Source organism: Cuculus canorus, chromosome 21 (assembly GCF_017976375.1).
Source record: "Cuculus canorus isolate bCucCan1 chromosome 21, bCucCan1.pri, whole genome shotgun sequence".
NCBI classification, from domain to species: domain Eukaryota; kingdom Metazoa; phylum Chordata; class Aves; order Cuculiformes; family Cuculidae; genus Cuculus; species Cuculus canorus.
This window is the reverse complement of record NC_071421.1, coordinates 2,897,112-2,912,545: the sequence shown is the minus strand read 5'-3', so window position 1 is coordinate 2,912,545 and position 15,434 is coordinate 2,897,112. Positions and strand designations below refer to the sequence as shown.

At 46.6% G+C, this 15,434-nt stretch overlaps 1 long non-coding RNA gene across 4 annotated transcripts in view; it reads right to left on the bottom strand.

Annotated features, from left to right (window-relative positions):
* Positions 1–64: 64 nt before the first annotated feature.
* Positions 65–15,434, bottom strand: part of LOC128854235 (uncharacterized) — a 31,208-nt gene continuing 15,838 nt past the window's right edge. For 2 of the 4 annotated variants that reach the window (XR_008453217.1, XR_008453219.1), the window contains exons 4-10: positions 12,814–12,975; positions 10,951–11,048; positions 9,188–10,791; positions 6,253–6,454; positions 3,256–3,453; positions 3,044–3,148; positions 65–2,657 (exon numbers count right to left, since the gene is read on the bottom strand). This is a non-coding gene — a long non-coding RNA (uncharacterized LOC128854235). Of the gene's footprint in view, positions 2,658–3,043; positions 3,149–3,255; positions 3,454–6,252; positions 6,455–9,187; positions 10,792–10,950; positions 11,049–12,813; positions 13,096–13,241; positions 13,319–15,434 lie in introns of those variants that run through there. The other 2 variants (XR_008453220.1, XR_008453218.1) reach the window with 2 other exon arrangements.

Genomic DNA, 15,434 nt, shown 5'->3' with positions numbered 1-15,434 from the left:
AGGATATCTGCAAGGCTGCAAATCCTGCAGTCGGAGCACAACGGCTGATGCTACACGGGGCGTTCTCAAAACCAGAGTGCCTGCAGAAAAGCCCTGCACAACCCTCTGTGCGTGGCCCTCGGCACAAGGAAACCGGCGTGGTTCTCAATCACCAACAATCCCACACCAGTGCCAGGAGTGCAGTTTCCCGACAGACACCTCAAGGCTTTGATAGTTTCACTCTGGATCCTTTCAGTGCCCTGAAACACAGGGATCACGAGCTGCTCGACTACCATCCAGCTGCAGTTTATAAATGAGATGGGGAAATACTTTCATTTCTCTGAAGTAAAAGTTAAATAGAGTGAACTGAGAAGTTTCTTTAAAAATAATGGAGTGAGATCACCCATACAGCGATTTTAAACGGCTCAAATAAGAGCGGTGTCTGCATTTATCAAGTCCATCCTGAGGAACAGAAGGCTGTCTTGGTTTCAGCCACTTGGGTGCATTACACAGGGGACTGCTCGCTCACACGGGGAACATATTTCCTATGAAATTATTACTAACAGCTTTTTAACTCTGCTTTTAAGTGGCCCAGAATGTGAATCAATTAAAGCTCACAAAAGGACTTGACGTTTTCAAGGGAATTTGAGTCTTAATCAATTATTTTGTCACAATGCTCAGTGGAATGAGCCATGTTGGCAGCGAGACGCTTTATTCCCGAGTATATTGACCATTGAATCTGGGTTGATTCAATGGGGGAAAAGAATGACTGCGATAGTAAAACCTGGTGAGGTCACAACAGGAGGAAGTGACCAGTGTCCCCTGACTTCTTTTCAAACTAGCCAAGAGCTGCTGCTCTTTTTGAGGCCAACGCTCAGCTTTAGGAAAACTCTGGCAACAAAGCAGTCAGTTTTCTGCATTGTAATCACCTCAGCCTTTAATTCTTACAGCTGGCCCTGTTTAGCACAGCCTGATTTTCACTAGAAAAGGCAAAACTACTGCTTTAAACAAAGCCATTCAAACCTCTGCGTTTTGCTATTATTAACAGCATTAAAATATATTATTATATAAAGCTATATTATGAAATACTATCAACAATAATATAAATCAATCATAGAAAACAAGACTTATGCTCTCAGGGTTGTCACTCACCTGGACACTGCTGGTTTTCCAAGCAAACCAGTTTAGTGTTTTCTCCCCTACCAAACACACATGAACTAATAACCAAGGCTGTTCATTTTCTCATCATCCACGTTGTTGGAAAGTCATATTTCTTATCATTTCATCACATTTTCTCACTGTTTGTACATGCATATATTGTGCAAATTCCAGATGCTTCTCTATTAATAACACCCCAACATTTATCATATGGATTTGGAAGATGCTCAAACAGCTTTAGGCACACGAACTGTCACAAACTCAAGGAAGCAAGAGATGTCTGTTAAAGAATAACCAAACCCTAGAACACATCATCCAAGAACAGTGTCACAGCTCATAGAACTGCCTATTCAATGGGTAAACCCAACATTTTTATCAGCAAAGTGACTGCATTTTAGGGGAAAAAAAAAATCACAGTAAAAGAATTTTATTCTGGAAGGACGAGAAAAAATGTTAGAACTGTTTTTATGGGAGAAAGAGAGATACAACGCTAGCCTGAACACTGAAAATCTCTCATGCCCTGATCTATAAATAAAACTAGCTGGGCTTTCCCTTTGTACTAAATTTAAAGGAAAGTCTGTTCCACAGAGAGTTTTCTTTAAAACAAACTATGCCCCAGAAGGACTTTAATGACGGTGTTTCCAACAAGCAGCATGAATGAATTAAACAATAACTGCAGTAAGAAAGCAGCTGTTTTTTTCTTTAATAGAAGCAGATGACTGTGTGGTTCAACCACGGTTGTGTGTGCAGAGGAAGGGACAGTTCCCGATAGTCCTCACCCGGACCACAACAACCGTTTTGCTTCACCCTCGGTGCCAGGACCTTGGACCAGGGGCAGTTTTCCCTCTAGCATCACAAAAAGCTGAAAGGGTGCTCCGGCCACCACAGAGCGGGAACAAATTATTTGTCTCTCTGCACGTTATCCACGGGCTACACAGGGGAAGGGGGAGGAATGATCCTTGGCTCTCCTTGGCAGAGCCAGGTCAGGTCTGTCATCACCACATAGCAATCGAGGCCTCACTGCCCGTCTTTATTGCACTTCTTGGAAAGAAGCCTCAAGGTCTTCTGTAATTACTCAGTCTGGGAATCACCAAAGTCTCTCTCGTCTCCTCACAAAAATCTCACAACACCCCACACCAAAAAAACCTCTCCAGTGCTTTATCTGAACAGATACCAACTACCACCTTAACTTCCCAACCAAAGCTGTCACTCAAGTGCTGACTATGCAACACGTTCCATGCCAGAAACAAGAGCATTTCAATCAGAGCAGAGGACAGAGGCCCTCAGGTTTCGCAAACAACTTTCTACCTTAGCACTTAAGTTCCACTTGCCTCCACTTTTCCTTTAATTTGCTTTCAGCCTTGAAGCCACCTCTCCTTTAGGTTTTACAGAAAGGAGACGGGTTCTCTCCTGCTTACAAGGTCTGCATCTGCTGTTCCCTTCTTCCTCTGCAGCAAGAAGATTTCTCTTGACATGTAGGAATTGGGCATCCGTACCAATAACATCAGAGCCCATCAAACCTGTAAGGAATGTTGCGCTATTAAGTTGAAGCCAATAGATTATTTCCTTGTAGCAGAGAGGCTTCCCCCTGGTACCACGGCAGCCTAATCCCTGTGGTAGCAGGGTGTGGCCTCTAAAAATCATGAGGCAGCACAGTTTTCTTTTTACACAGCAAGAAAGCTACAGACACGGCAAAGGTTCCCGCTAGAAACAGAAATTATCCAGTCCTTTACTTATGCGCATCGCCCAGGAGCAATATTTTCAGTGTAGACTTTACACAACGCAGCTGAACAAAACAAGAACGTAAACCAGTTTGCATTTTGCTGTCACAGCTCTGATTCTCTTCCCTACAGTTGTGAGCCAGCCTTCAGACCCCCGCCTCGAAACAGCTGAAAAGCACACCAACCTCAGAGAAGCCGCAGAGCCTCCTGGCATGCGAGTCAGCGCAGAGAAGACTCCATTCCTTCCTCTGAGAGAAAACTGACCCTTCTAGGGAGCAGCTCAGAGTCACCTATACAGAATTAATTGACTTTATTAAGGTGAGTGCAGGCAGCTGGATTCAATCAAGGCTTGGCTGGGTCTTGTTGGGGTCAGCTGGTGATGGTGAGGACAACCCACCTGCTCCTACTTGCCAGCGAGCTGTGCTCCAAGGGCAGCAACAAAAGCGGGTGACGCTTACACCTGAGATGGCACCTTCACGCACAAAGTGAATTTCTTCATGGATATGTCAGCCGTTGAGAAGCGTGAGATAGAACTGCTGGGGTGGGTGTGTTCTCCGAGCATCTTGACTAACGGGAGAGATTCCTTCTGCGCGTTCTAAGAAACAGAAACAAAACACCCATGTTGAAATAACTCAGCTCGTCAAGTCTGAAGTAATTCCCAGCGATACATAAAGCTCATCTTGTGTCACCCAAGTAACGCTTACTCCTCCTCCCAGCCTCACGAGCTTACAGTTACTTGGGAAAGGCCCCTATGGCAGCACTGGCGAGTGTGGGACAGGTTTTGTCTCAGATGAGCTAACTGTCAGGCACACCAAAGGGCCTACAGTTAATACACCTGACACTTCTAACGCTTAGATTCTTTTCTTTGTAGTAACTGTGCGTTTCATAGGTATAAAGACCAAACTTCCTCGTACACACTGTGGAAATAGGTAAAACATAACTCAATGTCACTCGCCCTGCCAAAATTTCTATTCCAGAAGAGAGCAGGAACACAGAAAAAAAGACCCGAGTCTTACTCAGCAACTACTGATGTATAGGATGTGACAGAACGCTGCAGAAACTTTTGGCAAAAACAGGGCTTTTTAAATTGCTTTGCTCCATTTTGCTGTGGTGGGAGATTTAACAGCGTGCGCTTTGCCTGGATGTGACACAAGGAACAGACAATCGCCCCCAGTGCGGTACAGGGAAGAACAAAACTGTTTTCCAGCAAAAGTACATTGAGTTCAGAACACTGTTTATGCGTTACAGTAAACAGAAGCGTTTGATGAGATGGGGGCTTTCTGGCTGCTGGGGACCCTCCCAAGGGAGAGGGGGCAGGGATGGGGTGGAAGGTACGCGCTGCGGCGAGTGAATCCCCATCTCCCTTCTTACAAAGCTCCATCTCCCTTCTTACAAAGCAATTCGCTGGACTGTGTGTCTCTGGGCGCTCTCGGATGCCCACGGTGCCAAGAATGTAACGTTACTTACTTTATTCCCCCCACGTTGGCACGAAGAGGAGATGCTTGTGTGATGGTTTGCATTTAAAGAATCTCACCTGCGCACCTTCACCTCCGCACAATCCCCTGCAAACCTACCTCACAGAACTGTTCCAAAGCCACTTGCACAAGTCCCTGTGCTTGGGGTTTAAAAGATCATCTGCAAGTGTAGTTTTCACAGACAGCAGTGCGGCGCAAAAGCCCCGGCTGTATGTCAGAGCGGAGACGACACCCTGTGCGCACTGCTAACGACACTGCCTCCTTGTACGTTCTTCCTTTCTCTCTTTTCTAATGAAATCTTTCCATATTATTAATGGCTAGGGTGGATCCACAGAGTGTGTTCCTTCCAGGATTTTCTTGTTTGCTGTAGTCTTCAAATTTTCCAGTTCATTTCCTATTTTCCTGCTCTAACTTTGCCAAAAAAATCCCTGAAGCTCGCTTTGGTACTTGAACAGAAAAAACCCAAATGTTTGAGAATAGATATCTGATCCAGACTCTCGCAAATCGGTAGCGATTTTCCCCTCCAATATGAGGCACTTTCATCAGGGGCTGACAGTTCCTCAAGGTGAGGGTTTTATCTAATTAGCTATGCAGATGCGTTTCAATCACTGAAATGGGGAACACTGTGTTATATAATTTATGTGAAATTCGTTGTCCAAGAACATTCAGCCAAAATATAAAGGCTGGGCTTACGATAGGCTATTTAATCAAGTTCCTTTAGGAATTAAGTGATTAGGAATGAAATTAATGAAATGGATTTATGCCTGGATATTCTAAACGACACCAGCTCTCATAGCCAAAGAAGAAACAGGTACCCAAGGAAATGTTCCTCACTCATGGACTGGAATATTAGAAACAAAAGTGGCCATGTAATCCCCATGGAAAGAATTAGTTCGGTTTCATGTAATCCCTCACCAGAAAAACTGGAAACATTACAAACTCTGCTGATATTAGAGCTCCAGCATGCGATGGTGCCAATTGGAACAGGTCTGGAGCTGGGGAATTCCTCAGGACATTCGAGGAGAAAAAGATTCTGAAGTAATTTCATGGATTATTGTTGGTTTTAATCCCTTCCATGGCTTCTGAAAGAAAACCCTCACACATTTAGCTGCTTGTGACATGGACACTTCCCTGTAAACACAAGCTGAAAATAAATGCAGTTGGACATCAGTCAAACTGGTGGAACTGCAATGAAATGGCTCGGGCTGCCTGATTAGCGAGCCTGGTTATTTCAGTCCATAACACTGGTAATTTGGGGCTGGGCTAATTCTATTTGTGGGCGCGATCCGCTGTTCTTCACTTGAGAATAAAATAGCAGGTGATTTTAGGGGACTTGGTGCTCTGAGCATCCCCACCCTTCATTTACTCTGCAGGGCCGCATTCCCATCACAGGAGCCCCCAGGGGGTCACGAGAGCTCGGTGCAGGTTGAAAAGGCGCAGCTTTGGTGGCTTTAGAACTGGTGGCTTTGAGAAGGTAAAGAGTCAAAGTCTTTATAATGCTTTGTTTATTTGAATATATTTTCTTTACAGGTCGCATTTTGACTCTCATCTCTGCTGGTGACACCACCTCTAATTTCTGCTCAGGCAAAGTGGAGCACCTGAAACAGCACAGGTAAATCTGCCTGGCGCAGGACACAGCCTGACAGCATCACCGTCTCAGATGGGAACTACTTTAACTTGATCTGGGTTTGCTTTCAAACACCTTAGGTTGTACCTTTATTTGTTCATTTCTTCCAGCCTTCAGATACAGCTTTCTAATAACAAAAATAGTCTCTTGCTGAAAACATATACTGAAAATTAGCTTAAGGTTTCCCGCAGCATTCAAGTATCGCAGGAATGGAACCGAGGCTCAGGAGGACAAAGGCCTACATTCAGATTCATTGACGTGTGCAAAGAAGGCAACGAAATTAGGAACCTACCTCCGAAAGATGTTCTCTTCAGTGAGCGGAGAGAGATAAAAGCCAGCAGCTCGTAAGTAGGTGAAGTTTTAGTTGTAAAAGGCTAGATGGGATGAATCCAGATCTTGCCATAGAAAGTCTGTGACAGATCTGGAGGTTATGCGACCGCTCCGGATGTGCAGGGGTCCATTCCTCCCCTCATAAAGGAATAATGACCTGACACCTGTAAAAAAGGAAACAATTTCGGAGTAAATTCACTGCATAGAGTGGGTTTATAACAGCACAGCTGAAATCCGCCTGGACTATTGTCTTGGATACCTTAGAAGTCCATGGTTCCTAGAGGAACTCCAGGGGTGTGAGCTTCTAGGAAATACATATTGCTTTGGCTGAAAGACAGTGCTTCAGCAAACATCTTCAGACCACCAGCAGCGTTTAATAGTTCTGTGTTGTTCCGAGAAATACTGCTTTCTGCAGGAATTCGGGACTGACCCATAGAAACAACTTTGGCAGCGCCTCTGTTTCCTTTTGGATTTGTCAGGGCAGCAAAGGATCTGAAGAGCTGAATCTTTCCAAATCTTCTCAGCCCATCTGCATTACCAGGACTAAGTGGGTCGCCAGTGCACCCTGCCTTAGGCCGAGGCTCCGACATTAGCGGGGTTACATTTGATCCAAGATGCCTCGCGAACCGCAGGGAGAGTGATGTTTTCTAACACCACCAAATTCCCCTCTCTGTTCTTGGTGAGAGAGATTCATTGCAAAAACAAGCAGTAAATTCTGCAAGGCTGCAAGAGCGCAGCACTGAGGGCCAGACAAATTAAGACAGATGCTCTGAACTTTGGGACGGTGAGGATGTGGTTTCGTGCAGCCGGCCGTGTGAAGGCTCTCAGAACATCCTCCCTTCTCAGACGCAAGAACGAAGTTGATAGCATAATGAAACACAATAAATCAAACCCAAGATGACTTTGGCGGGTGCAGTTGCAAAGCTGCAGCCATTCTTGGGGCCTGCAAACAGAGCCCACTGCTCGCGTTTGACTTTCCCAGCCAAGATTCATGCTGCTCAGCACATCGTTGCACTGGAAGGCACTGAAGCCTGCTTTGCTGGAATGCTTTGCCCCAGAACGCTTGCAGAAGGTCTCTGAGCCAGCCTTACAGACAGGCAGTCTTTACGAAGCCACCAAGCAATGGCCTCTTCTGTGCACTCCTGCCACCCTTCGTGCAGCAGGCTTCTCCCTGGCATTCCCTGTCCTCCAGAGCTGCCCGGCAAACCCCTCCCTGCAGCTCATCCACCCTCTCCCCATGCTGACCACCAGGAGACACCTTGCGAGGCGCCAAGGTGGGGGGCCTGAGGTGCAGAGCGACATAAGAGATTGCTTTCCTGCATAACCAGAACCACTGCCTTTTTGTCAATATCCCAGTTGTAGGATTCAAGCCTGGGATTTAGGATTTTTTTAGACTCAATGATGCAGCCCTTACATCCATGGCGAAGCAGGTTTATTTTCTTTAGGTGAAGCACTATTCAAGAAGAAAAATGCTTTTTATCCCAAACCATTGGAAAAATAACAGGCAGAGGCAGAGGAAAATAATGCTCAAAGTCAGTGAGGTACTGAATTCTCCCAGTCTCCTAAGGTGTGGCTCAGATTTGACACCTGTTAGAAACATTTCTGGAGCTCGCAGTGAGAAACAACAGCTTCTACAACTTTCTTCCACCAAGCCAAAGATAAATCTCAAACATGACTGACAGCCATCGCATCCAAGCACTCTTCATAACTTCCACACTGTCAATCATGGTCACAATTTATCTCACATTAGATTTTTCTGAGAGTTTTTTTCCTATTCTTCCCTTTCCTCGTATATAAACATCAGATTGCGGACACAGAACAAATCACTTTGGTGGAAGCGGTCATTAAAGACATGGATAATATACGTGTGCATTCTCTCATATGCTTTTCTGTTTAAAATATTTGGCCTGAGAACGTGGGAGGTAAACTTATATTTTGAGGTCTTTATAAAGCATAGCTTATGTCCCCTGATTTATGTGCCCTGGAACTTGTTCTATGTAAAACATTTAGCTGGCTATACTTTAGATAAAAGAAACATCTGAAGCATTGGTTGTTTTGGAGTTTCTCATTCTTTTCTCCCATATATCTTCATAAAATTTAAGCATCAGGCACAATATTTGGGAGTTCAGAACCTCCCTCTTTTCCCAAGTTCTCTTTTCTCTAGCAGCATTTATAATAGTGCTTTAATATTCTCCCCTGCTGCTGGGCTCTCAGGGCCAACACAGCCCCGGGCTGTGTGAAGCAGCATAGCGCACCTAAAGAAACAGGGGATCGTGAAATCACAGAATGTAATCGAAAGGGGCCTTTAAGCCCATGCAGTCCCACCCCCTGCCATGGGCAGGGACACCTCCCACTGGATCAGGGGCTCCAAGCCCCATCCAACCTGGCCTGGAACCCCTCCAGGGATGGGGCAGCCACCACTGCTCAGGGCAACCTGGGCCAGGGCCTCTCCACCTGCACAGCAAAACATTTCTCCCTGAGATCTGATCTCAATCTCCTGTCTTTTGGCCGAAAACCATTCCCCCTTGCCCTACCCCTGCACTCCCTGATCAAGAACCCCTCCCCAGCTTTCCTACAGGCCCCCTTTAAGTACTGGAATTGATGGTTTAGTTCCAGTTTCATCATAAGGACACGAAGCACAGTAGGCAAAATGCTATTTCATGCAAAACAAATGCATGAAAGAGCAGCTTCCACTGGCGTCGATGCCTGGAGGAGCGCAACGACACAACCTGACACGAGACCCTCTGCCCACTGATGCTTCAGATCCACCCTCTGCAAAGCAAAGCCCCACAGTGGCTTGAAGATCTAAACCCAGCTGAGCAGGTCAGATGAAAACAACAGCAGCTCTTCATTGCTCGGATCAGTGCTCTTGTGCGGCACCTCTCTGGATCCATTACCTGAGGACACGATCCTGAGCAGAAACAGGCGGCACTCGTGCATCCTGCCAGCGCAGCGCCTCAGCCTCCCTGGTCCTGTCCTTCTGCTCCATCACCGTTCGGGATGCTCGTGCACACAGTGGAGTAGTGCGGCCTTGCAGCTGTGACACGAGATGAAAAAATCTGAGTTAAATTCCTGGCCAGGAATTTAAATTAATTTTAATTTTTGATCAGTTAAATTCCTGCCTACTTTGGTTAAGATGGGAGCCAAGCAGTTATTCCCACCCATCTCTGCTTCCCGTCGGTAAAACAGGGACAAGTTTATGTCATTTCTCCTGCCCTGTGGGCAAAGCGCTGCAGGTGATTCTGCAGGGTGGAGGACAGTGCCACGTGGAGACACCTCAGCTTGTTCCAGACGTGCTCCCCCTTCTACGGAGAGTTGCTCAGCCGTGTTTACAACCGGCCAAATTGCTCGGACAAGAACCAGGGGTACCGAGGTGGCCCAAGCAGGAGGCTAAAAGAGCCCTCCTGCTGGTCCAGGGCTGGTGTCCCCATTCCCACGCACAGGCACGGCTTTGGGAACAGGGACACGCTGTTGGTCCTCCGTGTTGAACAGGCACAGCTCCCACCAGCTATTACTGTAGTCATAGATACGCTGCCCTTAGAGAAATCGGAATCAATTTAGGCACCTAATACTGGGATGTCTGCAAGTGAATTGGTTTTGAATTAATCGAGTAAAACAAGGCAGTGAAAACCCATGTAACATGTTGGGCTGGAAACGGCTGCCGCCCTGGGGATGGAACGACAATGCATATTTTACGCTGTGAATTTTTTATTAAGGGCTGTTTTTTTATTTTTTATTATTGAATATGAATATTTTACACGTCCGAGTTCAGAACAATGCTTTTTTTGGCTGCCTCTGCACTTTTCATGGTTGTGTACCCTCGCGTTGCATAACTGAGAGAGATCCATTTACACACAGGGGGAAAGGGGACTAATGAATCTCAGCAAGGCTAACTTTACTGTGTGTGAAAAAAAGCACTCTGAAGATTTCCAAATAATAAAAAAATACGTATTATATATAAAATGGTTGCATAGAATGGCTTAATAAAATCAGTGTGTATGCGGGTGCACGTGTTGGGGTGTGTGCAATGACTACAGGGCCTTTCTCACTCTCGCATCTCCGCTGGGAAAAGCTCTAGAATGTTCTTACCTCCTTTGCAAGAAATCTCTCGCGTTCAGGCACTCAACTGGATGTTTCCAAAGTTGGAGAAATGGATGGGGGCATCCCAGTTGCTCGATGAATGCACTGACAGAGCTGCCCATACTCACCCGCAGGACTTGCCTGCCTTTGACAACGCCGTTACCCTCTCTGGCCGCTCTCGCGGAGCTCATTTCCGCACCTGGCTCTGCAGGATGTCCCTGTGAAGCATTCCTGCTGCAGACTCTCAGCCTCACCGCTCCTCTTTCGGCATCGCTGGCTGTGCCAGGTCTCTTCTGGCCTTAGAGACAGCCACTGCTTGGTCACATCGCCGAGTGTCTCTGACAATTGCCACGCTCCCAAGAGCAACTGCTGGTTCTGTCAGCAGAGGCTGCACGCACCAGCCCGCTGGCATCGCTTCACCCTGACCACAGAGGACAAGGAAATACCTGATGTATGCAGACAATTTGGATCTGACCTTCCTTGTTAAGCCTACGGGCCCTCATGTGAGCTCGGCGTTGTGGAACATCTGTAAGTTCAGGCATCGCTCTGCCAGGGGAAACAAAGGGGCTGATTTCCCTACCTTCCTCTGCACCCCTTCGGAAGAGATGTACGCAGCAGTCTCCCTCCAGATGCTTTCAGAACGAGTTATTCATCATCCTCCTCCTCCAGAGCTGCGGCCTGCAAGGCAGGGGTGAGGGCAGCGTTTACACCAGCGTGGATGATAGCAGGGGACGGGAGATTTGAATAATAAAGACAGTAATTATTTGTCTAGTGTATATTTGAACCCAACCTTTTATCGTACACATGATAACAGGGAGGAGAGGGAGAAAACAAGAGCTCTTGCACACTTCTTGAGAGCTCGCAACCCCAAATGGGCAGGGTGACAAGAACCACACTGTTTTGGGTAATCAGTGCGCATTGTCCCAGGCTGACATTACTGTGTACCAAGAAAACCTTGAAATTCACGGGGAATGGGCAAAGTGCAAAATGACGAATTGTTTGACATTTAAAAGAAAATAAAGAGCTGCTGCTGGATTGAAACTTAAATGAGACTTGAGGAGGGAGGGAAAAAAATTACTGGGAGCAGACTGAGATTTTTATGTAGTGCCAGTGCAAACAAACTTCACAACTGATTTTTTGTTTCTGACCTTGTGGTCCCAGAATCCGAGATCTTTGCATCGATAGGTGCTCCTAAAGCAAGAGCCAGCGCTCGCGCCAAAGAGCTTGCAACAAGGATGCAACAAAAGGAGGGTGACTGTAAAAGAGAACTGATGCCTGATGTACCCAAGATTAAACTTTTCATTCCACAACAAATCACTGGTAAGGCTAGGAATTAACTCAGACCTCTTTAATCCCTGCAACCAGGCCTGTATTCACCAGGCTACCGTTTCTTCCCTGAGGCTAGGAAGATCCCAGGCTTTTACAGTTTAAATCCTCTGGGTATGCAGAGGACAGGCAGAGCACAGGAGAAATGCAGCAGAGAAAGGATTCCTGCAATTAATTTTCCATGGCACAAGGGCCGAGAGACCGGGGTCCCAAGTGATTAAGACCTCAGACCTCTTCAAAGTGAAAATGAAGCAATGAATTTCCAGTGCCCTGTGCAGCGATGGAAGCACAAGGTGACCAAGAGACTGAAGAGGCTGATACAAGGTCTGGAGTGACAGAATACGTGCCAACTTCTGCTGTCTTGTGGTGTGCCCTTGAGTAAAGTCATGGCTAGGAGGGAATGGGAACAGTCAGGCCAAACCAGTAGTGCGGGTGTTGCATACCTGTAATAATGGTTTGTTGAATGATTTTCAGCTGGGAGGAGCTGAACCAGGTCCCTCAATGTAAAACAAAGTTTCTATCAATGACTCTATTCTGGATTACACGGGGCAACATCTTGTTCTGCAAGGGTGACATCTCCTTAAAAGCACTCGGGGAGCTTTGCTAGGTGTTACCCTCCAAACACGTTTTATGTCTGCATTTGGGTTGCAGATTTACCATGCTCTTTGCTTTGTTTCTCCTTCTTGCCTACAACCCTGGGTTGCACTGTTTGCTCAGGTTCCCTCTGCGTTCCAGCACACCGTTCTTTGCATTTTTATTTGCATTAGATTATTGGAGCAGGAGTCTGAACACTTAAGTTGCTGCAAATCCCTCCTCATATGGAAGTCAGTGAGCTGTAAAGTATTTAAACTGTCTACAGTTGTACCTCATTTGTTTACACATTTCCAGTGGGCTGCTAAAAGGCAACATGCTGTAACAGAAGAAAGATCCGAGATTGCCGATGCTGATTTCGTAACAGCTCTAAAAGCGCTCTGCACACTTGCATTAACTTGATGGAGTAATACAGATCTGAACTTTCTGAAGCCTTACAGCCCAAGCGGAGCGGGGAAGCCGCGTGCTTTATTCCAGATCCTTTGTTTTATGCTATCACTCTGATCACTGGGGAACACGAGGTTACCTGGGTCTCGCTGTACTCACTGCTGGAGGCACCCACGTCTCCACAATCGGGTCTTTTGGCCCTTTTCATTTCCCACTCGCCCTGCTGAGGCGGCACTCCAGGGCTCCGCGGAGAACTGACCCCACAGCTGGGTGTGCCTCTCTTCCAAGCACTTGTGAACGCCTTGTAGAAAAGGAAGAGAGCGTGGTGATTCTCCAAAGGGCAGCAAGAGGAGGTGATGGATGACTGATCAGTCCCAAGGCAGCAGAGGGCATCAATGAGTTTGAAGATTCATCTCCTGACCTGAACGCAAACAGTCAGACGCTGCAGGGAGTGACTAACATGAGAGCTTTCGGCTCTTTCCGCATTTGCATGTCAGCCTTGAACAAACTCAAGAACTTCCCAGGTATATCTTAAGATTTTTTTTTCAAATAACTTTGAAACAATACCTGAACCCCACACTCCTCGGTTTCCCAAATCACGATGAGATCTCTGTTGCCTGACCGGATGCAGCGCAAGTATTTGCAGATGTGGATAAAGGCGCTCTCTGTAAACGCAAGGTTTTCAAGTTGTTCATTTGAATGCAAATTTCATTGCTGAAAATTCACACCTTTGTTCTGAATTTCACAGTTCACTTTGGAAATCCAATCAGTCAGCTGGGATAGTTATGCTCGTTAAGCTTATTGGGTGGAATTGTTTGTAACAACTGAGCTCGCCAAGGCAGATTTGCTTAGCGATTCAAGAAAATATTTGCAGGATCACTTTGCCGCCCCCGTCCCTCACTCTCAGAGATGAGGTAGAGGAATAACAGTGTCTCCTAACACTGTTTCTCTCTTGCCCCATCCCTGGAAGTGTTCAAGGCCAGGTTGGATGGGGTTGGAGCCCCTGATCCAGTGGGAGGGACTGGATGGGCTTTAAGGTTCTTTCCAACCCAAACCATGCCATGATTCTATGATTCTAACGTATTCTGTTTACCCCAAAATAGAATCAGTGCCAGGTAGGGCCCGATGCCTCCATCTTCTCTTAGGTGCCTGAAACCAAAACATTTGTTCAGGAGTCTTCCAAGAACAAACCCAAATTAGATGCCTTTCACCTTGTGCTCTCTGACTACTCATTTACCAACTTTACTTAACATAATATGAGGGTACCCAAATGTAGTTTCTCACAGCCCTTTGGCTAGAATACGTGAAATCCCACAGATGGACAAGTAGAGGCAACGTCTGACGTGATGGGACATAACAAATCCCATGGCAAAGCCACTAATCACACAGAGCTATCCCATACCCAGAGATATTCCAGGTCCCAGAGCTCTGCTTTACCAGCCAGAACAACTTATTCTCACTTCAGGAGCAAAAACCAGTTTTGAAGTTCAGTGCCCCCTGAGCTCCTCCAGGAGCTCTCCAGTGCGATGGTGAAGGGCCAGCAATACCCCCGAGCCCTCTATTCCTCCCTCAGAGGTCCCTTTCCACTCTTTGGATGTTTACGGTGGATGGCAAGACGCCAGCCCCCACGGGCATGGGATGGAGGTGGCTTGTTCTCAAGTGTTTAAAAGTCTGACAAACTGTTTGCAGTCCTAGCAGGGATCAACACATTTCTAGAATTAAAACCAACATCTTGGATAGCACCAAATGCTCTGAACAAGGACTCTTTCTTCAACCTAATGCACAAGGGACCTTTCTATAGTAAGCTATAAAATCACTTACTATAAATCAATTATTTTTATACTGATTTATTAAGTGCTCTCCAGCTGTTCAGATTGGCACTTAAAAAAAATTCCTGGATGGTCCTCCTGAAGTTTTCAAAAGCGTTTACTCTGGAGTACTGCTGGTGCAACCTCGTTATAGCCTTCCCTGGTAACCCACAGGTTCCTAAATGCTCTTCAGCTGGCAAGGATGGAAGCACCAATCCACAGGGAGTACCTCTGACCTTGTGGTGAGATGGTCTTGATATGAGTTGTGTTGGGAATTCCTGTTTGGAGCTCCTTCAGCAGCCTCTCCTGGAAACCTCTGAGAAGAGTTGACCCACCTGATAACAGCATGTCCCTTAGGATGTTGGACCGGATCTGCTCATGACACTTGGCAATGCTCTGGAGGACCATCCCTCCAACCCCTGGCCCTGGGATTTGGGGCACAAAAAGCACTTGAGGAGCTCAGAATAGCCCGGGCCCCTGCTGCTGCGGAGTCAGACATTCACACAGCATCGGCAAAACATTCGCGATCCCCAGGGGCAAACAGACCCCGCTCCTCCGAGCTGCCAGTCCTCGCAGCTGCACCGGCAGCGCTGCTTCCACCAGTGTGGAGCATTTGGATTCCGGGCTAGTGCTTGCAAGCGAAACTGGGTGTTCCTTGCGGATAAATTACAGCAGAGAATCAATGGATTTCTTCAGGCCCTCAGGCACAGAGGAGGGTCGGTTACAGTAATTGCATTTGCATTGATTTATATTTGGATTCTGTTTAGGGTTTTTAAAGGAAACAGTTTTAATGAGGTCAAAAATAATGCGAGTAATTTTTGTTATATAGTTTTATAGTTTTAGAATAGAAACCCCAGATATCTCAAAGGCCTCGGAGGGAAGAATCTCCCAGCAGAGCGGGCGTGCTACGCATCACAGGGCTCCAAGGCAGGTTGTGAGTTACTGCATCCCT